This window comes from Felis catus, chromosome X, assembly GCF_018350175.1.
Source record: "Felis catus isolate Fca126 chromosome X, F.catus_Fca126_mat1.0, whole genome shotgun sequence".
NCBI classification, from domain to species: domain Eukaryota; kingdom Metazoa; phylum Chordata; class Mammalia; order Carnivora; family Felidae; genus Felis; species Felis catus.
Window position 1 is genome coordinate 40,006,816 of NC_058386.1, and position 25,180 is coordinate 40,031,995.

Consider the following 25,180-nt stretch of genomic DNA (forward strand, 5'->3'; position numbering starts at 1 on the left):
AGACCGAGCACACTCGGAGGGAGGCCTGCAGCCACAGGACAGCATGCCAACAAGCAGGGGACCCGCAGCTGCTTCTGGGGCCAAATCGGGCCCCTCCAGTTAGGTACTTGCACGCCCCTGGCACGAACCCCGTCCCCAGCCTCCATTGTTGTGCTAGCATGGCCGGACTCAGCAGCCACATTAGTGCACATCACTAACGCTGACACCCGGGGCCTCCGCAGCCATCAGTGCACCTGTAGGCGGCCCTGTCCCTTGCCACCTGCCCTGGAACGCCTCACAACGTGTGTGTTCACAATTGGATGCTGCCACTCTTAGGCACCTACAGCTAAGGATGTGCACACCGCCAACTCTGGCTACTACCACTGCTTGTCGGGGTCCCTAGCTACTGGGCCTGGAGGGATGGCTGAAGACCCCAGCAGCTCTTGTAGCCTTTGTGTATCCCCTGCAGGGCCTGCCAAGGACCATGCAGTTGTCAGTGGCCCGAGTGGACGAGCCACCAGATTTTCCCCAGAGCTGGTGCTGCCACATGCCCTTGTACTTGGTGCCTTATACCACCAGACCCAGGGTCACAGCACGCTTCAGCACGCCCCCACCTGAAGTCGTCCCTTAATGAAGTCAACCCATGACATCTGGAGAAGGTTACTGCTTCTTCAAATGTGTAGATATCTGTGCAAAGCTCTAAGGATCACGGAGAATTAGGGAAACATGACACGACCAGAGGAACATAATAACCTTCCAGTAACTGATCCCGAAGAAGTTGAGGTCCAGGAATTGCCCAAGAAAGGATTTAAAACAATCGATCTAAAGATGCTCAAAGAACTACGAGAGAACACAGAGAAACCAAAACTAACTACTGGAAACCAAAAAGACCAATGTGATAGTTAATTATACGTGTCAACTTGGTTGAGCCATCGCACCCAGATATTTGGTCAAGCATTGTTCGGAATGTTTCTGTGAAAGTGTTTTTTGAATGGGCGTAATAGTTACGTTGATGACCTTTATATAAAGCAGGTTACTCTCCATAATGTGGGTGGATCTCATCCAATCAGCCGAAGGCCTTATTAGAACAAAAACTGTCCTGAGCAAGAAGAAATTCTGCCAGCAGACTGCCTTTGAACTCCGACTGCCTCTCTTCCGGAGGTCTCCAGCCTGTAGCCCAATGTATGAGTTGTGGCACTACAACATGAATCGAATTCATAACTTCCCAGGGTGCCTGACATCAAAGTGAGGGCATTGATTGAAAAGGAATGAGATCCTGAAAATTGGAATGGGGATGTATGGGAAGACCTGACGAAACTGGGGACATTGAACCTCTAAATTTGAATGAATCCTCATGGCCTCAACAAAATAAAGGCCATGCATGACAAGGCCACAGTTACCATCATACTCGGTAATAAAAGCTTGAAAGCTTTTCCTTTAAAATCAGGAAAAAGACAAGATGTTTCAGCCTCACACTTTTATTCAACATAGTACTGGAAGTCCTAGCCAGCATCAGGAAGGAAGAAGTTAAATCGTCTCTGTTAGCACACGACATGGTCTTAGACATAGAAAACACTAAAAACCACACCAAAAAAAAAAATGTTAGAATAAACAAATTTAGTAAAGTTGCAGGATACAAAATTAACGCACAAAAGTCAGTTATGTTTCTATACACTAATGATAAGCTATCTAGAAAGAAATTAAGAAAGCAATGCCGTTTACAACTGCATTGAAAAGAATAAAATACTTGGGAACACATTTAACCAAGGAGGTGAAAGATCCTTATACTGAAACCTATAAGACTTCATTGAAAGAAATTGAAAAAGACACAAATAAATGGAAAGATATTTTATGTGCAAAGATTAGAAAAATTAATATTGTTAAAATACCCATACTACCTAACGTGATCCACAGATCCAATACAATCTCGATCAAAATTCCAGTGGCGTCTTCCACAGAAGTGGAGAAATAATATTAAAATTCATATGGAACCACAATAGATGTCAAATGACCAAAGCGATCTTGAAACAAAAGAACAAAACTAGAGACATCACACCTCCTTATTTCAAACTATAGTACAAAGCTACGGTAATCAAAACAGTGTGTTACTGCCATAAAAACAGACACATAGACCAATAGAACAGAATAAAGAGCCTAGAAATAAACCAGTACATATATAGTCAACTCATCTTGGACAAAAGGTGCTAAATACCCAGTGAGAAAGGAGCGATCTGTTCAATAAAACTGGGTACCCACACACAAAAGAATGAGATTGGACCCTTATGTTGGACCAAACACAAAATCCACTTGCAACGGATTAAAGACTTAAATGTAAGATTTGGAACTGTAAAGCTCCTTCAGAAAACATATGGAAAAGGCCCCTCGAGACTGGTTTTGGCAATGATTTGGGGGTAGGACATCAAAAGCATAAGCAACAAGAACAAAAATCGTAATGGTGAGAGTGGCCATCCTTGTCTTGCTCCTCACCATAGGGGAAAGGCTTTCAGATTTTCCCATTGAGCATATTAGCTGTGGGCTTCTCACATATGGCCTTTATGATGTTGAGGTATGTCCCAGAGATCCCGACTTTGTTGAGGGTTTTTTTTTTTTATCAAGAATGTGTGCTGTATTTCATCAAATGCTCTTTCTGCATCTGTTGAGAGAATCATATGGTTTCTATCCTTTCTTTTATTAATGTGGTGTATCACATTAAAGTCTCAGCCTCAGCAATCAGGCAACAAAAAGAAACACAGGGCATCCAAATTGGCAAGGAAGAAGTCAAACTTTCACTATTTGCAGATGACATGATATTCTATGTAGAAAACCCAAAAGACTCCACCGAAAAATTGCTAGAACTAACACACAAATTCAGCAAAGTCACGGGATATAAAATCAGCATGCAGAAATCGGTTGCATTTCTATACACCAGTAACGAAGCAGCAGAAAAAGAAATCAAGGAATTAATCCCATTTACAAGGGCACCAAAAACAATAAGACGCCTAGGAATAAGCCTAACTAAAGGGGTAAAAGATCTGTACTGTGAAAACTATAGAAACCTTGTGAAAGAAATTGAAGACGACACAAAAAAATGGAAAAAGATCCCATGCTCCTGGATAGGAAGAACAAATATTGTTAAAATGTCGATACTACCCAAAGCAATCTACACATTTAATATGATCCCTATCAAAATACCACCAGCATTCTTCACAGAGCTAGAACAAACAATCCTAAAATGTGTATGGAACCACAAAAGTCCCTGAATTGCCAAAGCAATCCTGAAAAAGGAAAACAAAACTGGAGGCATCATGAGTCCAGATTTCAAGCCATATTACAAAGCTGTGCTTATCAACACAGGACGGTAGTGGCACAAAAACCGACACATAGATCCATGGAACAGAATAGAGAACCCATAAATGGGCCCACAACTACATGGTCAACTCATCTTTGACAAAGTAGGAAAGAATATCCAATGGAAAAAAAGTCCCTTCAACGAATGGTGTTGGGAAAACTGGACAGCAACAGGCAAAAGAATGAAACTGGATGAAAGACCTAAATATGAGGCAAGAAAACATCAAAATCCTAGAGGAGAACACAGGCAGCAATCTCTTTGACCTTGGCCGTAGCAACTTCTTACTAGACACATCACCCAAGACAAGGGAGACAAAAACAAACATGAACTCTTTGGACTTCATCAAGATAAAAACCTTCTGCACAGCAAAGAAAACAATCAACAAAACTAAAAGGCAGCCTATGGAATGGGGGAAGATGTTTGCAAATGACATATCTAATAAATGGTTAGTATCCAACATCTATAAAGAACTTCTCAACCTCAACCCCCTCTTAAAAAAAAAACAACAAACAATCCAGTTAAAAATGGGCAGAAGACATGAATAGACAATTTTGCAATTGTCTATTGTAAAATCCACATGGCTAACAGACACAGGAAAAGATGCTCAACATCACTCATCATCAGAGAAATACAAATCAAAACCATGATGAGATAGCACCTCACACATTGTAAGAATGGCTAAAATTAACAACGCAGGAAACAACAGGTGTTGGTGAGAAAGGTGAAGAAGGGGGATCCTCTTACATTGTTGGTGGGAATGCAAACTGGTGCAGCCACTCCGGAGAACAGTCTGGAGGTTCCTCAAAAAACTAAAAATAGATCTACCCTACAATCCAGCAGTTGCACTATTAGGTATTTATCCAAAGGGTACAAAAGTACAGATTCGAAGGGGTACATGCACCCCGATGTTTATAGCAGCACTATCAACAATAGCCAAACTATGGAGAAAGCCCAAATGTCCATCGACTGATGAATGGATAAAGAAGATGTGGTATAGATATGCAATGGAATATTAGCCAACAAAAAGAATGAAATCTTGCCACTTGCAACAACGTGGATGGAACTAGAACTTATTATGCTAAGCGAAATAAGTAAATCAGACAAACATCACATGATTTCACTCATATGTGGAATTTGAGAGAAGTGACAGATGAACATAAGGGAAGGGGGGGGAAGAAGAAAGGGAAGCAAGCCACAAGAGACTCTTTTTTTAAATTTCTTCTTTTTTTACGTTTATTAATTTTTGAGAGAGAGACAGATTGTGAGCGGAGGAGGGGCAGAGAGAGAACGGGAGACACAGAATCCAAAGCAAGCTCCAGGCTCCGAGCTGTCAGCACAGAGCCCGATGCGGGGCTCAAATTCACGAACCATGAGATCATGACCTGAGCGGAAGTTGGACACTTAACCGACTGAGCCACCCAGGTGCCCCAAACCACAAGAGATTCTTAACGATAGAGAACAAACTGAGGGTTGACAGAGGGAGGTGAGTGGGGATGGGCTAGATGGGTGATGGGCATTAAGGAGGGCACTTGTGATGAACACTGGGTATCGTATGTAAGTGATGAATCACTGAATTATACTCCTGAAACCTATATTGCACTGTGGATCAACTAACTAGAATTTAAATACATTCATCGAAAGCAAAAATAAACACGTGGGAAGATATCAAATTAAAAAGCTTCTGCACACACCAAAACGAAACAATCAATAGAGTGAAAAGGCAACGTACAGAATTGGAGAAAATATTTGAAGACTGAAATAGATATATACCTGAAAGGAGTTAATATCCAAAATATAGAAGGAACTCCTAAAACTCAAGAGCAGAAATGTAAATTTGTACAATCATTGAGTAAAACAGTACGGAGTTTCCTAAAAAAAAAAAATTAATCATAGAACTACCAAGTCAATCCAGAAATTCCCTAGGGTCATTGCAGCATTATTGACAACAGCCGAGGTATGAAAACAACCTAAGTGTCCACTGATGGATGAATGGGTAAAAAATATATTATATCTTACACGCATGTATTATATCTATTTAATGAAATGCTATTCAGCTATAAACATGAAGGAAATCTCGTCATTTTCAACAACATGGGTGAACCGTGAGGACATTATGCTAAGTGCGGTAAGTCAGACAGAGGAGGACACATACTGTAAGATCTCACTTATATGTGGAATCTAACAAAGCCCAACTCCAGTGTTTACCAGGAGCAGGGGGGAGGCAGGTTAGGTTGGGGGGAATGAAGAGATGTTGACCGGAGCATGCACACTTGAAGTTATAAGAGGAGTACGTTCTGGGGATGTCCCGTAAGCATGGGACTATAGTTAACAAAACTGCCTTGTATACTTGAAAGTTGCTAAGAGACTGATTCTTAAATGTTCTCTCCCTAACAACAACAAGAACAGAAACAACCAAATGGTACTTATGGGAGGCAAAGGATGTGTTAACTGCCCTTACCGTGGTAAGCATTTTGCAATATATAGGAATACGAAATCCTCACAGTGCACCCCTTAAACTTACACAATGTTAGGGGGCGCCTGGATGGCGCAGTCGGTTAAGCGTCCGACTTCAGCCAGGTCACGATCTCGCGGTCCGTGAGTTCGAGCCCCGCTTCGGGCTCTGGGCTGATGGCTCAGAGCCTGGAGCCTGTTTCCGATTCTGTGTCTCCCTCTCTCTCTGCCCCTCCCCCGTTCATGCTCTGTCTCTCTCTGTCCCAAAAATAAATAAAAAAAACATTGAAAAAAATTTTTAATAAAAAAAAAATAAATAAACATTAAAAAAATTTTTTTAAGTAATTCATTCCTTCATTCATTTTCTTGAAAGAAGTTACAGAGGACTGACTCACTAAGCTCAACAACACAGATAGCCCTTCCTCCAACAATGAGAGTTATGTCATTGTTTTTACATTTTAAAATCAAATGAAGCGGCGCTATGATTTTAGTGATCCTGTTATTTATAAAAATCTATATCTTTAAAGACATGATTACACTCAATGGGCTAAGATGCTCCCGTCATGAGATATTAAGCCGCGTCTGAGACAGGCAAAGAGAAAAAAATTCTAACCCCACAGTTTATGCCATGGCCTACTCGTTGTGGCTAGAACGGGGGTAGAAACACGCAAAATCTTCCAAATCTTTCTTCCTCCTACCCTTTATCTCTGCGTCTTTTGAAAAGTGGGCTTGTAAAGTTCAGTTCATGTAAGTCCCATCTGTAAAGGTGTTTTCTACTTAATGCTGGCTGCATCTATTTACACAAATTAAGAGGATACCTGAGTCCAAGGACCTCAGAGTCTAACCCTGCTTTGCCAATAGCCAACTGCTTGCTCTGGGGCAAGCTTTATTGGTTTGTTTTTTGTTTTTTGGGTTTTTTTTCATCCAGAAAACGAAAGATTTGAATTGTTCTGAGATCTAAATGTGTTAAGAAACACAAAGATGATTTATGTAATTTGTGAAAATGTCAAACTTTCAGTTGAATATTCAGTTACGTGATGAGTTACCGTAGCTGATGTGATGAACTTTTTCTCAGAGTGGAATACAATCGCTTGTTTGTTCTGGCAACCTGGAGACACAAATCTCTGTTAATCTGACCCAATCACACAGCCCCCCCCCCCCAACGTAACATTATGCACACATCGAGACTCCTGAAGTGCCTTGACAATGATAAAACACGTGTCCCGGGAAGGAAAAAGACGTCTCTGTAAAATCTTGATGTCAGATGCAGCTTTCATCCAGGAGTCTTGAGCATGATTTTTTTCCTGAGCGGAACTTGATGAAGTCTTGGCCCCTTAATCCCTCTCTGCAAGAAAGCCAATCATACCGACTATATCCTAGGTGTTATGGAAGATTTTGGGGGGGCCACAGGGAAGAAGCGGGTTAGATGACACCCAGTGTTCCACGTGAATACTCCCAAACAGAACCACCTCTGCTCCGAGACTTGTCGTTGAGATTTCCCCCGCTGGCTAGCTCTCCTTCCCCAGACTTGGCCCAAATAGTGCGTAGTTCGCCTCTCCTCCTTGACGGACTCTGGGCCTCGGAAACTCAATCCTCCCTCTCTGTATCCTTACTCAAGGATCTTTTCAACAAAGCTGGTCTGTGCTACAAAGAAATTCTTCTTGAAGAAGAATTTGAAGGTAAACTTTTGCACCTGTAGGCATTTGCAGACACAGATCCCTTGCCTATTAATGGCTGTATTTAATGTGCAAGCAGTCTGCTTGACGCTCAGGTCTCGATTATGCACCAAGCCTTGGACTTCTGCCTCCAGAAATGGTGCCCCTCACCCCCAATGCAGCACATGCAACAGACCTTCCAGGCTACCTCCCCGGCACCAAAATTATTAGCTGACGCTGAAGTTGCCTTGGACCCAGCCCCTAATTGCATCAGAACCTGGCTACTCGAAGACTGGCTTTCTTAATCTATCCAAACTCAATTGGAAAAATCTACTTAATTAAATAGGAAAGTGGTGAACATTGTGCAAGTACAATTTTCTCAGATGATTAGACACTTTTTCTTTTGAAATGAATAAATAAAAGGGAAAGAGGGGCAGAAGAATAATGGTACAGGTTTTACTTTTCTAAAGTTGGAATAAAATTAGCATAATTTCCCTTTTATTAAGCTACAGTAGATAGAAGGCACATTATAGACCCTGTAGGTGGAGTTGTGGGTGGACACAGAAGAGGGGTAATGAGAGAGCATTGAAAATACAGCTGAAATAATGAATCAGGCTGTGGAATGGAAGGATCCCTGATTTGATCACAGACAAAGGGGATGGAGAATAGAGACTACAAAAAGAACAAGGAACACTTCACCGTTGATGTGGGCTTCAAAAGTTATACTTTGTGCTCAAAGGGGAAGAAAGCACAATAATATCATTCATTAAACTATCTAATTTTATTCAAACTAATCATGATGGAAATGGAAGGTACATTGGATCTGGAGCAAACTTGCTAGAATGTCAGAACCTTGGGGGTAGTGGTCATTTTGCCCACCCCCCTCAAAGCACGGACAATGCAACCCTCCACATATACCTTCCCTGTGCCATTCATTGTACAGACGAGGAAAGGAAGGCCCAGGGAAGGTTTGCAGAGTAAGTGGTTTTTTGAAACATTGTAGAGCTTTGTGACGCCGGCAACCAAATCTCCACGTGATTTCTACAGAGCGGGCTCCACTGCGTGACTTAACGCAGAAAGTGAATCAAGAAATTATTAACAGGATTGGGCCAATCGATCTAGATTCTTAAAGGATGTATACAGACGAGGAAGTGACTCGGAATCCGTGATTTCTTCACCTGATCTGTGCCAGGAATAATATTTAGGTGGCCCCATTGTTTCAGCTACAAATCTGGAAAGCCCGAGAGTTACCTGGACAATATTTTCCCTCCCCACACGTAGGCAGTCAGATACCAAAGTCTCTGGCCCCAAATGCATCCTGGGATGTCACCTTCTCAGCCAGCTTTCTCTCTGTGTCTCCCACACAATGGTCCCACTCTTGAAATTTTCTCCCTGCTCGGGATCTTCTTCTCAGTCTCCTCCCAGACTTTCTTGCTTCCCACTCACGCATCGTTTACCGCTCCCCATAGTCCCTACTCTCTTCTTCTCATTATGATTCCTCTTGACAGCTACTGAGAGATGCTTTTTTTTTTTTCCAACGTTTATTTATTTTGGGGACAGAGAGAGACAGAGCATGAACGGGGGAGGGGCAGAGAGAGAGGGAGACACAGAATCGGAAACAGGCTCCAGGCTCTGAGCCATCAGCCCAGAGCCCGACGCGGGGCTCGAACTCCCGGACCGCGAGATCGTGACCTGGCTGAGGTCGGACGCTTAACCGACTGCGCCACCCAGGCGCCCCGAGAGATGCTTTGATGGCCCACTAAATATGAGGCCCAGTTTTTCCTTAATGTAAAAAAGGTAGATTCCCCCTTACTCAAAGACGAAGGCCATTCTTCTCCAGAAACATAATTCATGGTGTGGTTTCCCGCCCCACCCCCCCAGAGATTTTCTTCCTAGAGAAGAGGGATCTTCTGTATATATTAGGATGAGCCGTTCTGACGCAGTTACAAAAAAAATAGTAAAAAGCGAGGTTTTCCCTGAAAACAAAGGGAAACCCTGGATCCTGCTACAAGGTCCGCTTCTTCCCATGATGGATAATCTTAGATAATCCCATAATCTCTTCGTCCCTTCTTGAGCCTCCCTGCAGGAATTCTGGCTGTGCTTAAAACAACTCACCTGAGATCGTGCTGTTCTCAGCCACCTTAGCTGGTGGAGACTTTCAGCTAGTCTTTGATTCAGCACGTTATTTGTCACGCTTATAACGTCTGAAATCATTGTTATGTCTGTTTTCTTACATTTAAATTTCGGTTGCGTTCTCTCAGGGCAGCAACTCTGTTGCTCCTGGTTTGGTGTCACTCCCAGTGACAGTTTCTGGCTCATAGCATGTGCTCAATAAATACTTGTTGAATGTTAGGTAAGTGACCTAATACAAGGTTGGTGATCAGGGTTCTGCCACTTACGGACGGCTCTCTAGGGTGACAACTTATCTGTACATATGGCCCAGAAACATCACTAGCCACCTGAATTGAGGATGTTGGGCTGAGCCAAGAGGTTGTCTAACCTTCTGGGGGCAAGAAATTTGCCCCTATGCCACCTATGGTAGACCGAATCGTGGAAATCAATTCTTCACCCTTCCTATCCTCGTGCTTTCTGTGGCCTTTGATTTTAGATTCAGTCATGTCTTGCTTTGGCCAACGTGGGCTGAAGTGATGCTGAGTCAATCCTGAGCCCAGACCTTAAGAGCCTTTGCATGTTTCTGTGAAGAGCTGAGCCGAACTGGAAAAAAAATCTGAGCTTCCAGGTAGTCAGTTAACAAGCCCAAAGGGGCGCCTGGGTGGCTCAGTCGGTTGAGCGACCGACTTCGGCTCAGATCATGATCTCGCGGTCTGTGAGTCCTAGCCCCGTGTCGGGCTCTGTGCTGATGGCTCGGAGCCTGGAGCCTGCTTCGGATCCTGTGCCCCCCTCTTTCTCTGCCCTTCCCGCACTCACTCTCTGTCTCTTTCTCTTTCTCTCTCTCTCTCTCTCTCTCAATAATACAATAAATAAATGTTAAAAAGATTTTTAAAAAAAGATAACAAGCCCAAAGGAAATAACAGCCAAGCATTTAATCACTTACTGTGGTATTATAAGCAAGAGACTAAACAGTAGAAAGTGTTAGTTTCCCCAGTGTTCCATTTTCCACCATGAAAGAGCACCAGGTGAAGGTCAGATACATCATTGGATGGGAGGAATCATCTCATTGCTGAGGGAGCCCCCAGCAAAAAAACCTCCTTCCATTAATGGATCTGGAGGTGAGGGGAAGAAAGAGAAGGAAAGGCTAAGAGTGGAAAGTACTGAATATTGAGGTAGAGTGGATAAAATATTCTTTAGAATCCCTGAAAAAATATTCTCAGTAGAGGTGACAGAGAGATGCACTAGCCAAAGGTCCCTAATAAAGAGGCCTCCGAATGGAGGTGCCTTGGCTAGGAAAGCAGATATGCATAAGAACATGGCTGGTTGAGGGGCCCCTGGGTGGCTCAGTCGGTTGAGTGTCCGACTTCGGCTCAGGTCATGATCTCATGGTTTGTGGGTTCGAGCCCCGCGTCGGGCTCTGTGCTGACGGCTCAGAGCCTGGAGCCTGCTTCGGATTCTGTGTCTCCCTCTTTATCCTGGGTCCCAGAATGAACACATACAGAGTAGAGCCACGCCAGTTGACTTAAAGACATACAGTTAGAGGGCAGAGCTGCCCTAGCCATGAGAAAATGAAGGCGAACCATCAAGTGGAGCCCAGCCTGCATCAGCAGAGCCAATTTAACTGATCCATAGATCCGTGAGAATAAAGGCTGGCTAATTTCAGCCACTAAGTTTGGGGTGTTTGTTACACATTATTGCGGCCACTAAGTTTGGGGTGTTACCCATTAGTGTGGCATAGGTAATAGATACACTACCCTCTCTCCAGCCGTCGTGGGTGTGGGCCTCTGCCAGACGTCCTTATTTCAATCAAATGTTACCAAAGATGCAAAGAGACTGGGGAAAAAAAAAAAACACCACTCACAGTGAGAAGACGAATGAATCAATCAAGAGAAGTCCAGAAATGATAGAGCTTAGTAGACAAAGACATTTAACGTGTTAACAAATGTTCAAGAAGCTAGATGACAGATTGGACATGTTGAAAATGGGAGATAAAACAAAGACATCAGCTGGGCTTTTAATTCTAGAGATAAAAAGACTACAATTTCTAGGCACTGTATAGAATTAATGGCAGATTAGACATTGCAGAATGTCTAGTTCTGACCTTGAACACATAGCAATAAAAAACGTCCAAGAAGATGGGAAAAATAATAGAACGTTAATGGGTTGTACAACAATTTCTAGCAGCCTAATGTATGTGAAATTGGAGTCCTCGAAGGAGAGGATTTGGGGGAAAGGAGGAGGAAAAAAGACCCTGAAAAAATAATAGCAAAAAAATTTTTGATGCAAACTATAGGTGAACATATTTTAAAAGTTCAACAAATCCCTAACACAAATAACAGAGAGAAAATTACATCGAGGCGCATAATAAATTTCACAAAACAACTGATAAAGAAAAGAAATCTAAAAAGTACCCAGAGAAAAAAACACATTAAGTCCAGAGGAACAAAGGCACGACATATTCAAAGCATTGAAAGAAAAACAACTGTCCACGTAGAATTCTTTCCCAGTGAAAATATATTTCAAACTCAACGCAAAATAAAGGCATTTTCACACACATAAAAGCTGTGCTCTAAAAAGTAAATTCCTTCAAGAAGAAGGAAAATGATTTGAGATGTACATCTGGATCTACACAAAGTCAGGAAGATCAGCGGAAATAATAACTACATGGATGAATATTAAAAATAAGTTCTCATTGCTTAAATCCCTTTTTTTTTAATTTTTAACGTTTATTTATTTTTGAGACAGAGAGAGACAGAGCATGAACGGGGGAGGGTCAGAAAGACAGGGAGACACAGAATCTGAAAACAGGCTCCAGGCTCTGAGCTGTCAGCACAGAGCCCAATGCAGGGCTCGAACTCATGGACCGTGAGATCGTGACCTGAGCTGAAGTCGGCCGCTCAACCGACTGAGCCACCCAGGCGCCCCATCTTAAATCCCTTTTAAGATATTATTGATGGTCTAAAGCAGGAATCGGAAATCTTTTTCTGTACAGAGCCCAGTCCAAAGTATTTTACGCTTGGTAGCTTATATGGTCTCTGTCACAACTACTTAATGTTGCTGTTTTTGCATGAAAACAGCCATAAGCAATATGCAAATGAGTACATGTCACTATTTTCCAATAAAACTTTATTTACAAAAACAGATGGTGGTCTGGACTTGACTCATGGGCTATGGCTTACCAAACCTTGGTTTATAACAAAAATAACAATATCTTGGAGGGTTTATAACATATATAAACATAAGATAGATGCCCCCCAAAATGCACAATGACTGGAAGGGAAAAAGGAATATATATGTAACAGAAAGGCTGTTATACTACCCGTGAAGTGTAGCATTTGAGGCTAGACTAGTATAACGTAAGGATGTACATTATAAAACCTAGAGCAGCCACCAAAATAACAAAACAAAGCATTATAGTCAATAATTCAACAAAGGAGATAAAACAGAATCACAAAAAAAATCAACCCAAAAGAAGGCGAAAAAGAGAGCTGAACAAAGAACAGTTCGAAGAAAATAAATAGATGTTTGACTTAAACACAATCAATAATCAAATAAAATATAAATGATCTTGACACTCCCATTAAAACTTCATAAAGGCTCAGATTAGGTTTAAAAAATCAGGATCAAACTATGCTTTGCCTATAAATAGCTTAAAAATTCAAAGTGTGAAATGGCAGACCATGATAACACTAATCAAAATAAAGCTGAAGATACATTCATATCAAAGTAGATTTCAGAAAAAGTAACATTACTAGGGATAAAGACAGTAAGCTTGTAAGTGGGTCAGTTCATCAAGAGAACACATCAATCCTAAACATGTATTCACCTTAAAACTGAACATCCAGGGGCGCCTGGGTGGCGCAGTCGGTTAAGCGTCTGACTTCAGCCAGGTCACGATCTCGCGGTCCGTGAGTTCGAGCCCCGCATCAGGCTCTGGGCTGATGGCTCAGAGCCTGGAGCCTGTTTCCCATTCTGTGTCTCCCTCTCTCTCTGCCCCTCCCCCGTTCACGCTCTGTCTCTCTCTGTCCCAAAAATAAATAAATGTTGAAAAAAAAATTAAAAAAAAAACTGAACATCCATACTGAAAAGTTTAACTGTATTTGCAAGCAATATGTCATCCGTGAATAAAATCCTATAAATAAAAATGCGGCATGAATGCATAAATGGCTTAGCAAGGTGACAGGATTTTATATTAATGCGCAAAAATCAACAGCATTCCTGTAGGCAAGCAACAAAAATCAGCAACTGAAACTCAAAAACAATACCATTCACAATAAGATATAGAAAATACTTGGGGACTGGGGTGCCTGGGTGGCGCAGTCGGTTAAGCGTCCGACTTCAGCCAGGTCACGATCTCGCGGTCCGTGAGTTCGAGCCCTGCGTCAGGCACTGGGCTGATGGCTCGGAGCCTGGAGCCTGCTTCGGATTCTGTGTCTCCCTCTCTCTCTGCTCCTCCCCTGCTTACACTCTGTCTCTCTCTCAAAAATAAATAAATATATTTGGGGCGCCTGGGTGGCGCAGTCGGTTAAGCGTCCGACTTCAGCCAGGTCACGATCTCGCGGTCCGTGAGTTCGAGCCCCGCGTCAGGCTCTGGGCTGATGGCTCAGAGCCTGGAGCCTGTTTCTGATTCTGTGTCTCCCTCTCTCTCTGCCCCTCCCCCGTTCATGCTCTGTCTCTGTCCCAAAAATAAATAAACGTTGAAAAAAAAATAAAAAAAAATAAAAAAAAAGAAAATACTTGGGGATAAACGTGACAAAATATATGTGAGACCGGCACACTGAAACGTATAAACCATCATCAAGAGAAATTAGAGAAGACTTAATAAATCAAAAAGTATACACAAAAATAAACCCCAAATGGATGAAAGGCCTAAATGTGAAACGGGGCACCATCAAAACCCTAGAGGAGACAGCGAGCAACAGCCTCTTTGACCTCAGCTGCAACAATTTCTTGCTCAACACATCTGCAAAGGCAAGGGAATTAAAAGCAATAATAAACTATTGGGACCTCAACAAGATAAAAAGCTTCTACACGGCAAAGGAAACAATCAACAAAACTAAAAGGCAACCGACGGAATGGGAAAAGATATTTGCAAATGACATATCGGATAAAGGGCTAGTATCCAAAGTCTATAAAGAACATACCAAACTCAAACCCGAACAACAGGTGTGAGATCCCCTCTATCAGAATAAGCTCCCCTCTATTTCTAATGGGTATTGTGTTTTCTCAAATGCTTTTTCTGCTTCTATTGAAGCGATCATTTGTTCTTTGCTATATGATATTAATTGATGTTTTGGATTTTAAACCAACTTTCCACTTTGGCATCCCATTTGGTTATGTTGCATAATCCTTCTTATATGTAGCGGAGTTTGGTCTCCTGCTATTTTGTTGTGGATTTTTACATGTATATTCATAAGATGTATGGGTCTGCCGTTTCCTTGTGATATATTCTTCTGGTTTTGGTACCAAGGTTGGGAAGTGTTCTTCCTCTCTTTCTTTTGGAAGACTTTGTAAAGAACTGCTATACGTTTGCTTTAACTGTTTGGTAGAATTCACCAGTGCAGCTGTCTGGGCCTGGCCTTTTCTTTTAGGTAGTTTTTTGATGACTAATTCAATCTTTTAACCGCCGTAAGTCCACTCAAATTGTCTAGCTTTTCTTGAGTCACATTCGGTGGTTCGTGAGTTTTCTAGAAATGTAGCCATTTCATTTAAGTCGTGTTGCCTAATTTATTTTCATATAATTGTTCATTGTAATCCTTGCTAAACATTTGTCAATTTTATTAATTTTATTAAAGCTCACTCTTTCCAAAAGACCAGTCCTTGGCTGCACTGATTTTCTTTATTTTTTTATATTTTCTATTTCATTAATTTCTGCCCTAATAATTTTTTCCTTCCTTCTTCTCACTTTAGGTTTAGTTTGTTCTTCTTTTTTCCAATGCCTTCAGGCAGAAAGTTATTAATTTTCACCCATGTTAGATTATTTTCTAATTTTCTTTGGGATTTCTTCTGTGAACTATTGGTCGTTTATGTGAGATTTATGTGAGTGCTGTTTAATTTCCATCTTTTTGCAAGTTACCCTACTACTGGTTTTTAAATTTTATTCCCTTGTGGTCTGAGAACATACTTCGTATTATTTCTATCCTTTTAAACGTAATTAGGTTTGTTTTATAGTCTAGCTTGGAAAATGTTCCATGTGCATGTGAGAAGAATGTGTATTCTGTTGTCTTGAGGTGGAGTTTTCTACAGATGTCTGTTAGGTATAGTTGGTTTACAGTGTTGTTCTTTTTTATTTTAAATTCCAATATAATTAATAGTGTTATATTAGATTCAGGTGTACAATATAGTGATTCAGCACGTCCATACAACACCCGGTGCTCATCACAGCAAGTGCCTTCCTTAATCCTCATCACTGATTTAACCCATCTCTCCACTCACCTCCCCTCTGATAACCATCATTTTTTTCTCTATAGTTAAGAGTTTGTTTCTTGGTTTGCCTCTCTCTTTCTTCCTTCACTCATTTGTTTCTTAAATGCCACATATGAGTGAGACCAGGTGGTATTTGTCTTTCTTTGGCTGACTTCTTTCGCTTGGCGTGAACTTCTAGCTCCATCCATGCCATTGCAAATGACAAGATTTCATTCTTTTTTATGGATGAATAATGTTCCATTGTGCATAACTGCCGATATCGTTGGAATGGTTACACTACCCAAAGCAATCTACAGATTTAATGCATCCCTATCAAAACACCAACATTTGGTAACAACAAAAAATCCTAAAAGTTATATGGCACCGCAAAAGACCCCGAATTGCCCAAGCAGTTTTGAAGAGGAAGAGCAAAGCTAGAGTTATCACAGTTCTAGACTTCAAGTTCTGTTACAAAGCTGTAGGAATTATAGCGTTTTCCAAGTCATCTATTTCCTTGTTGATTTCCTGCTCGGTGGTTCCATTCCTTGTCAAAGGTAGTTTATTGCAGTCTCCCTTTAATTCTGTCCATTTTTTGCTTCTGTTGTTAGGCGCACACATCTGGAGCATAGTTTCCACCTCACTGAGCTGGGAGGGGGGAAGATGGGCATAGGTGTTGGTTCAAATGCCATAGAGTCTTGCAGTTCTCACTGAGTTTGTGTAGATTTTCTTGAAAAACATTTCTTCATTTCTCATATGTCCTGAGAACAATTCTCAGAGACTTTAAATGGTTGTTTTCAAACTAATTTTTACCAGTTTAACTGAGAAGCATATCCACAAAGCCTATGATGTTGTCATGTCAGAAGCGGCATTCTTAGAAATTTTTTTTAAGTTATATATATCCACCATAGGAACTGGCCATTCCACACTTGATTATTTATCGAAGAGAAAAGAATACATATGTCTATACAAAGACTTGTACACGAATGCTCCCAACAACTTTATTTGTAATAGTCCCCAATTGGAAATAACTCAAATGTCCATTAACAGTGAATATATATATGAATTATGATATATCAGTACATCAGAATACTACTCAGCGATGAAATAGGGTGAACTATTTATACACACAACAGCATGGATGAATCTCAAAATAATTGCACTAAGTGAAAGACGTGAGACCAAAAAAAAAAACAAAAAAAAAACCACATGTACCCTATGATTAGTTTTATACAACCTACTAGAAAACGTAAACTAACTAGTAGCAACAGAAAATACCATAGACGAGATTCACTGGGAGTGATTGGAGGGAGGGATAATAACGAAGCGTGAAGAAACCTTTCAGTGTGATGGACATGCTAATTATCTTCATTGTGGTGATTCAAGAGCTAATATATGTGTCAAAACATGAAATTGTACGCTTCAATTTTTTTTTAATTTTTTAATGTTTATTTTTGAGAGAGAGAGAGAGACAGAATGCGAGTAGGGGAGGGGCAAAGAGAGAGCGAGAGAGACAGAATCTGAATCAGGCTCCAGGCTCTGAGCTGTCAGCACAGAGCCCCATATGGAGCTCGAACCCAGGAGCCATGAGGTCATGGCCTGAGCCGAAGTCGGCCACCCAACCGACTGAGCCACCCAGGCGCCCCAAAATTGTGCACTGTAAATATGTGAAGTTCGTTGTAAGGCAGTCATGCCTCAATGAAACGGTTAAACTAAGGATTGATGGGGGCATGGGGGAGAGGGGAAAGTGGGTGATGGGCATGGAGGAGGGCACTTGTTGGGATGCGCACTGGGTGTTGTATGGAAACCAATTTGACAATAAATTATATTTTTTAAAAAGTTCTATTCTTCTTCTTCTTCTTCTTCTTCTTCTTCTTCTTCTTCTTCTTTTCTGAACATCTCTGGTCCTGGGAGGAAACAGCAAATTTCTTCTTGCTCAAGGTGACTTTTCTTCTTTTTCTGTGTGTTTCCCGCTTCTGAGGAACCACCCAAACCACTGTACTCTTCTTTTTTTTCCTCTCCTTTTGGTGCTTGGTCTCCTCTCTCATCTGTAATTCACCTGTGCCCTCGATCCATTCAGTTTCATTTCTCTGTTCATTTCTTTATCCATTCAACAAACATTTGTTGGGCACCTGCTTGATGTCACATGTGATGCTAAGTTCTAGACATAAAAAAAAGAAACATGGTTCCCATTGCCAAGGAACTCATTGTCTAGTAGGGTGGAAAGACACATACACAAAAATAACTAGAAGTCTTAAGTAATATAGAAGTTTACACAATACACAATAGGGCACAAAGAAGGAAATAGTAGTGGGTATTTTTGGTTTTGTGTCCCTTGAGTATTCATTCACACTAATCGGGTAACCACAGCCTGATTTCCTTCTGGGGAATTACCTTTCTCCACTGTGTGCTGTGTCAGCGTGACTATGGGTCTAAGGCGACTGTGTCTTCCCTGACCAAGAGGACTGTATATAACCCAGGCTGGAATACAGGGTTTCTCCATGGGTTTTTCATCTTGAGAAATTCAAGGATGGAAAAACAGATACAGTTGGCTTATTCCAAAACTACCTCTTGGGCCAGATGGTCATATTCTAATTCCTGCTCCCTAGATCCTGGATCTGTCCTGACGTCTGTCTATTTCTGAATCTGGTACTCCAACCTTGCAATTATATCTGTGATGCACTTCTAATAAATTTCCTTTTTTTTTCCTAAATAAACCCAAGTCAGTTGCAGGTGCTTCTAAAGAGCCCCTAAATGGTATAGCTTTATGGAAGAGAAGGTGCTGAAGTTAACATGGATATGGTACAGATGGGCCCTAGATAAAACTGAAGCTGGAGAGATTCACAAGGGCCAGACCCTGGAGTCTCTTAGGATAACAACAAGGGGGATTTTAAACTAGAGAGTAATCAATCAATAAAGTCATATATTAGAGATTCTCAAAGTGTAGTCCTCTGGGCCAGAATTATAAGCATCACATAAAACCTTGTTCGAAATGCACCTTCTGGGGCTCCTCTGAATCAGACCTACCAAATCAGAACATCTGAGCATAGGGTCCACCAATTTATGTTTTAACAAGCACTCTATATAATTCTGACACACTCTAAGATTTGAGAGTAACTATTCTACATAATTCTTGTTGTGTGGTGGAAGGATGAAAGGTTAAAGGGTGTAAGTTTAAAGACAACGAATCCAGTTGGGACACGATTGCACTAGCATATGGCCTAAACTGAGGGGCCTAAACTGACTCTAAACTGAGATAGAGTATAGGAAAAAAATTCAAGAAATTCAGTGAATCCAGAGCCAAATGGACGGCGTCATTAATAGGATGTTCGCAATGGGGAAAATGAAAGAGTCAGAGTTATGTCCAGACTTCTGACTGGGATGAATGGGTGAATTGAGCTTGGAGGGAGAAGTATAGCAGGAAAAGCAGATTTTTAAAAATTGACCGAGGGGCGCCTGGGTGGCTCAGTCGGTTGAGCGTCCGACTTCAGCTCAGGTCACGATCTCGTGGTCCGTGAGTTCGAGCCCCGCGTCGGGCTCTGGGCTGATGGCTCAGAGCCTGGAACCTGCTTCCGATTCTGTGTCTCCCCCTCTCTCTGCCCCTCCCCCATTCATGCTCTGTCTCTCTCTGTCTCAAAAATAAATAAAAACGTTAAAAAAAATTAAAAAAAAAATTGACCTAGGTGAAACTCACGTAACAGAAAAGTAACCGAGCAACCACCACCTATATCTAAATCCAAAGCATTTCCGTCACTCCAAACTGAAATCCTGTACCAATGAAGCAGTTTCGCTCCATTCCCTCATTTCCCAGCCCCTGGGAAACCCCCAATCTGTGTTTTTTCGCTACGGATTTACCTGTTTGGCGTTATTTCATGCAAATGGGATCGTACAGTATGTGAACTACTGTGTCTGGCTATTTCTACTTAACACAATTCTTTTGAGATTCATCTACATAGTAGTATGTATCGGTATTTCATTCCTTTTAATGGCTAATATTCCACTGCATGTATATAGCGCAATTTATCCATTCATCGCTTAATGAACATGTATTTTCATATACCCGTTTTCAGTTCTTTTGGGTACGCACCTAGGAGAGGAATTGCTGAATTATATGGTAACTCTGTTTAACATTAGAAAGAACTGCCGAAATGCTTTCCACAGTGACTGCATCATTTTACGTTCCCGCCAACAATGTATAAGAGTTACAATTTCTCTATATCATTACCAACACTTATTATTTTCCTTTTGTTGTTGTTGTTATAGCCATCCTAGTGATGTGAACTGAAATCTCATCGTGGTTTTCATTTGCATTTCTCCAATGACTGGTGGTGTTGAGCATTTTTTCATATGCTTATTAGCAAGTTGTTTATCTTCTTTGGAGAAATGTGTATTTAAGTCCTTTGCTCATTTTTTAATTGGGATGTCTATCCTATAGTTCTTGAGTGGTGAGAGTTCTTTATATATTCTAAATACTAGACCTTAATCATATATATATATATAATTTGTAAATCCTTCCTTTCATTCTGCGGCTTGTCTTTTCACTCTCTTGATAGTATTATTTGTTGCGCAAAAGTTTTTCGTTCTGAAGAAGTCCAATCTATCTGTTTTTCTGTTGTTGCTCATGCTATTTTGATGTCATATCTAAGATTCCATTGTACAAATCCTAAGTCATAAAGACTTACCCCTATATTTTTAATAGAAAGTTTATGGTTTTAACTATTATATTTAGGTTTTTCATTCATTTTGAGATAACTTTTGCATATGGTGTGAGGTAGGTGTCCAACTTCATTCTTTTGCATGTAGATATCCAGTTGTCCCAGAACCATTTACTTATTTATTTTAAATTTTTTTAAATGTCTATTTATTTTTGAGAGAGACAGAGACAGAGCGTGAGTGGGGGAGGGTCAGAGAGAGAGGGAGACACAGAATCTGAAGCAGGCTCTAGGCTCCAAGCTGTCGGCACAGAACCCGATGTGGGGCTTGAACCCATGAACTGCGACCTCACGACCTGAGCCAAAGTCAGATGCTTAACCGACTGAGTCACCCAGGCGCCCCTCCAGAACCATTTATTGAAGAGACTATTATTTTTCCATTGAATGGTTTGGGAACCCTTAGTGAAAATCAGTTAGCCATAGATGGGGACCAATTGATTGGGGAGTTATTTCTGGACTCTCAATTCTATTCCATTGGTTTATATATATCACGTTGTTTCGATTATTATAACTTTGTAGTAACGTTTGAAATTGGGAAATGTGAGTTTTCCAACTTTGTTCATTTTCCAGGTTGTTTTAGTTATTGGGGATCCCTTGCAATATTATTTGTTTGAATATTGGCTTTTCCATTTCTACAAAAAAAAAGACACTGCAATTTTCTTAAGGATTGCGTTGAGTCTGTAGAAAATCAGATTTTAAGATAAAGCATGAGTTTGACTTTGAGCGTGATGAGTTTAGGGTACCTGTGAGACATTCAAGATACTCATCTGTAAGTAATTAGATATATGTTCTAGAGCTTAGGAAAGAGGCCTGAATGGAGCTGTATATTTGGGATGTGAGTATACATGAAGACAGTAACTGAAGTCCTGGCTATGATGAGATCTTTTGGGAAGAGCATAGAGAGAAGAGAAGAAAATCTTTGGCCTTCTCCAATATTAAAGTGTAAGGTATAAATTATATTTTTAAAAAGAGTATGAGTTGTTGACTGTCCGTAACCCCAAACTTTATTTTATAAAAAAAAATAAAGAAAATAATGTTTAAAATTAAAGAAAAAATAAAGAAAGTGTAAGGGAAGGAGAGCCTGTGAAAATACTTTAATAAAGGAGGGAAAATGATGAAAGTAAGTGAACAGAAGAAGAGTGGTACAGTAGAAGCCAAGGGAGGAGAGAGATTTAATACAAGTAGTGTTTATTTTTTTTTAATTTTTTTTTAATGTTTATTTTTGAGACAGAGAGAGACAGAGCATGAACAGGGGAGGGGCAGAGAGAGAGGGAGACACAGAATCTGAAACAGGCTCCAGGCTCTGAGCTGTCAGCACAGAGCCCAACGCGGGGCTCGAACTCACGGACCGTGAGATCATGACCTGAGCCGAAGTCGGACGCTTAACCGACCGAGCCACCCAGGCACCCCATACAAGTAGTGTTTCATGTTGCGGAGTTCGTGACATAGGTTTGAAAAACAGTCCACGGATTTGGCAGTCATGAGGCCTCTGGTATCTTTGGGCAGATCAGTCCGTGTGAAATGTGGAGGCTGAAACCTGGCTAGGGCAGGTTGGAGCATATACAGGAAGTGAGAAAGAAGGGAAGTCTAGAATATTGTTTGTTAGCATTTGGGCTGTGAAAAGACTGGAACAGAGAAGGCTAGTGTAAGAGGAGGGAGGATATAGTGTTATTGGAAGATTGAGAAGCCACAGAAAAGTCCCTCAGAAAGGAGCTAAGTTGAAAATAGAGAAGAATGATGGTAATGAGCAGAATAATGCCTTGAATCCATAGATGAGGGGGCTATGGAGGGAATTGCCTTGAGCAAGAGAAAGGACAACCTCTACAGCCTACTTTCTCCTTCATGAGCATCAGTGACCAAATCTGAAAGTAGGTGCAGATAAAAATGACTCATCGGTGTGGCGGGAAATTACACAAGTTCAATACCTGATAGACTTGATGTTCTGGGTGAAATCGGAGGTAAGGCCATCTGCACCGAAGTGATGGAGTACTTGAATTTAGTGGAGCAACCACTCAGAGAGACAAGAGGAGAAACTGGTCAGAAAGTAGGTAACAAATTAATAAGGGACGTTGAGGGTCTAGGAGAGACTGGAGGCCATACATCCATGGCGGTCCTAATCCATTCAAGGATGTGATTTTCTGGAGTGGCGTTCAGCTGCCCAGATATGGGAGCAGCAAAGGAAGATGGTAAGGTTGATCTAAGGTTGAAGACTGTAGGAGAGATGTGGTGAAAAGATGATGGGCTTGGTTCTGAGTTCAAGGGTGCAGTGGTTGAGTAGAGTGGAATCAAGGTTGGATAGATGAGAAAGTAAAGCCAACAGGGCTGATGGACTGGTCATAAAATGGCTTTGATGTCTCTGTGTGTGAGGTTAAAGAGCTGAAGGGAGAGAAAAGGCTGGAAGCATAAAAGAATAAGGTCCATAATGGTACATTAGAATATGAGTTTAGAGGCAGAGCTGTTCCAAGTGATCTGAGGTCTAGGGTACGACAATCAAAGTGGGTCACTGAGGCAGTGACAGGAGACGACCGTTGGTGTTGAAGACGTTTTTGAAAACGGCCCTGAGGCCAGGATGCTGGATGGCTTCTCATGGAGAGCGTGAAGACAGGACACGGGAGGAGAAGAAAGGAGGCAGCAGGCATCCAGGCTTTTAATGAATACAGAGGAACAGGTGAGAGGTTCAAAGATAACACAAAGAGGGGAGGGATCAAGGAAGTATACAGAGTTAACATAAATCTTTTTTTGAATGTTTATTTATTTTTGAGAGGAGAGAGACAGAGAGAGAGAGGGAGACAGAGCAGGAGCATGGGAGGGGCAGAGAGAGAGGGAGACACAGAATCCGAAGCAGGCTCCGGGCTCCGAGCCGTCAGCCCAGAGCCCGATGCGGGGCTCGAACTCACGAACAGTGAGATCATGACCTGAGCCGAAGTCAGACACTCAACCGACTGAGCCACCCAGGCACCCCTGGCACAAATCTTAATAAAGGAGGATTTCTTGCCCCAGGATGGAGGAATAATATCTGCCAGTCGTGTTGGGAGTGTTAGGACACCTGATCAAGCCACAGCATATGGTAAGCGGGTGTGGAAGAATCAGCCTTTCCCATAGAAGCAGCTTGGAAATTTCAGGAAAGACGTTGTGCTCTGGAGAGAGCCCAGAGACAGTGCTCTGCGAAGTGGTTGAGGATACAAGAGAGGTTATTTAGAGGAGAATGAGGGACCTTGGGGGAAAGGATTGGAGGGAAGGCAACAGTGTGAGAAATATCCAGGGAGAATGACAATCACGAGTGATAATAATAATGTGTGTCAGAAGCCATACCAAGGGTTTTATATATTTATTTTCTTTCATTACTACCCTCACTTCACAATGTAGGCGTTATCGCTCTTTTTCATATGAAGAAACGGACAATGGGGGCACGCAGAAACTTGTTTAAAGTCACGTATCCAATCAATTTTCCCATATTTGACTTCGAGGCTTAATCTTTCAATCAGCGCAAGGATAGAAGGGGAGTGGGTGCTGGAAAAGCTCCCATTTTGGTCAGTGGCCTCCAATGACCTCCTTGGTCTCCAGGGAGACTTCATGGGTTCATCTCACTGAAAACCTAGAAGTGTGTTCATGAGTTCTTCTGGCTGGAAGGGACCCTCGGTCAGGGTCAGCAGTCTGCCCTCGGATTTCCAGATGATCGGCCAGCAGGAGGAGGTCGCGGACAGGCTCCTGGGGAACCCTCAGAAAATGTCACAATTAACAGGATTGCTGAGACCAGAGATGATTGCTTCTCTGGTTTTGTTTGTTTGTTTTTTTCCTCTCTCTCTTTCCTTCTCAACACCGGCCATGCCCCTCCCACAACCTAAAAGCTTTTTAGGTTTTGCCAGCTGTGGCGAAAGCATGGCTCCTACTCAGATCCCTTCAGATTTCTCTTACTGTTTCTGCACCCCACCCCCTCCTGGTTTGGATGTGCATTTGCTTCCAAAGGCCACATCTGCGGCTCTTCTGATGACCTGCTTTCTTTGCCTGGGACAGCTTTAAGCCAGTGACTGATGGATGGGGCAATACGAAAGCTCAGCTTCCTTGCCGCAAGTCGGGACATCTTGGAGGCGTAACTTAACCATAAAGTTCCCTTGAGGGATCACCTTGCCTGACGTTTCACTCTGCCTTGGCTTCTTCCCCTTCTCTGTCCTGCTTCCCCCACTTCCTTCCTAATTTCTTCTGGGAGCCCTTTTTACATAAATCACATACTTATGAATCCTCAACGTAGGGTCTGCTTCTGGGGAGCTCAAGACAGGAAATCCGATGGCTATTAAAGGGAAATTCAGTTCGATAGACATTTTGAGGCTAAAATTGAAAATGTATTTTAAAAACAAAAACACATGGACAATTTAAGTACTAAAATAAAGCATGGATAAATTCCTTTATAATACAGAAGTGGAGAAAGCTTTTGGACATAGGCCTTAAAATCAAGAAGGAATGATGGGGCGCCTGGGTGGCTCAGTCAGTTGAGGGTCCGACTTCGGCTCAGGTCATGGTCT

At 41.7% G+C, this 25,180-nt stretch overlaps 1 pseudogene; it reads left to right on the top strand.

The window, feature by feature from the left end:
- The first annotated feature begins 705 nt into the window (after positions 1-705).
- Positions 706-25,180, top strand: part of LOC101089082 — a 62,677-nt pseudogene continuing 38,202 nt past the window's right edge.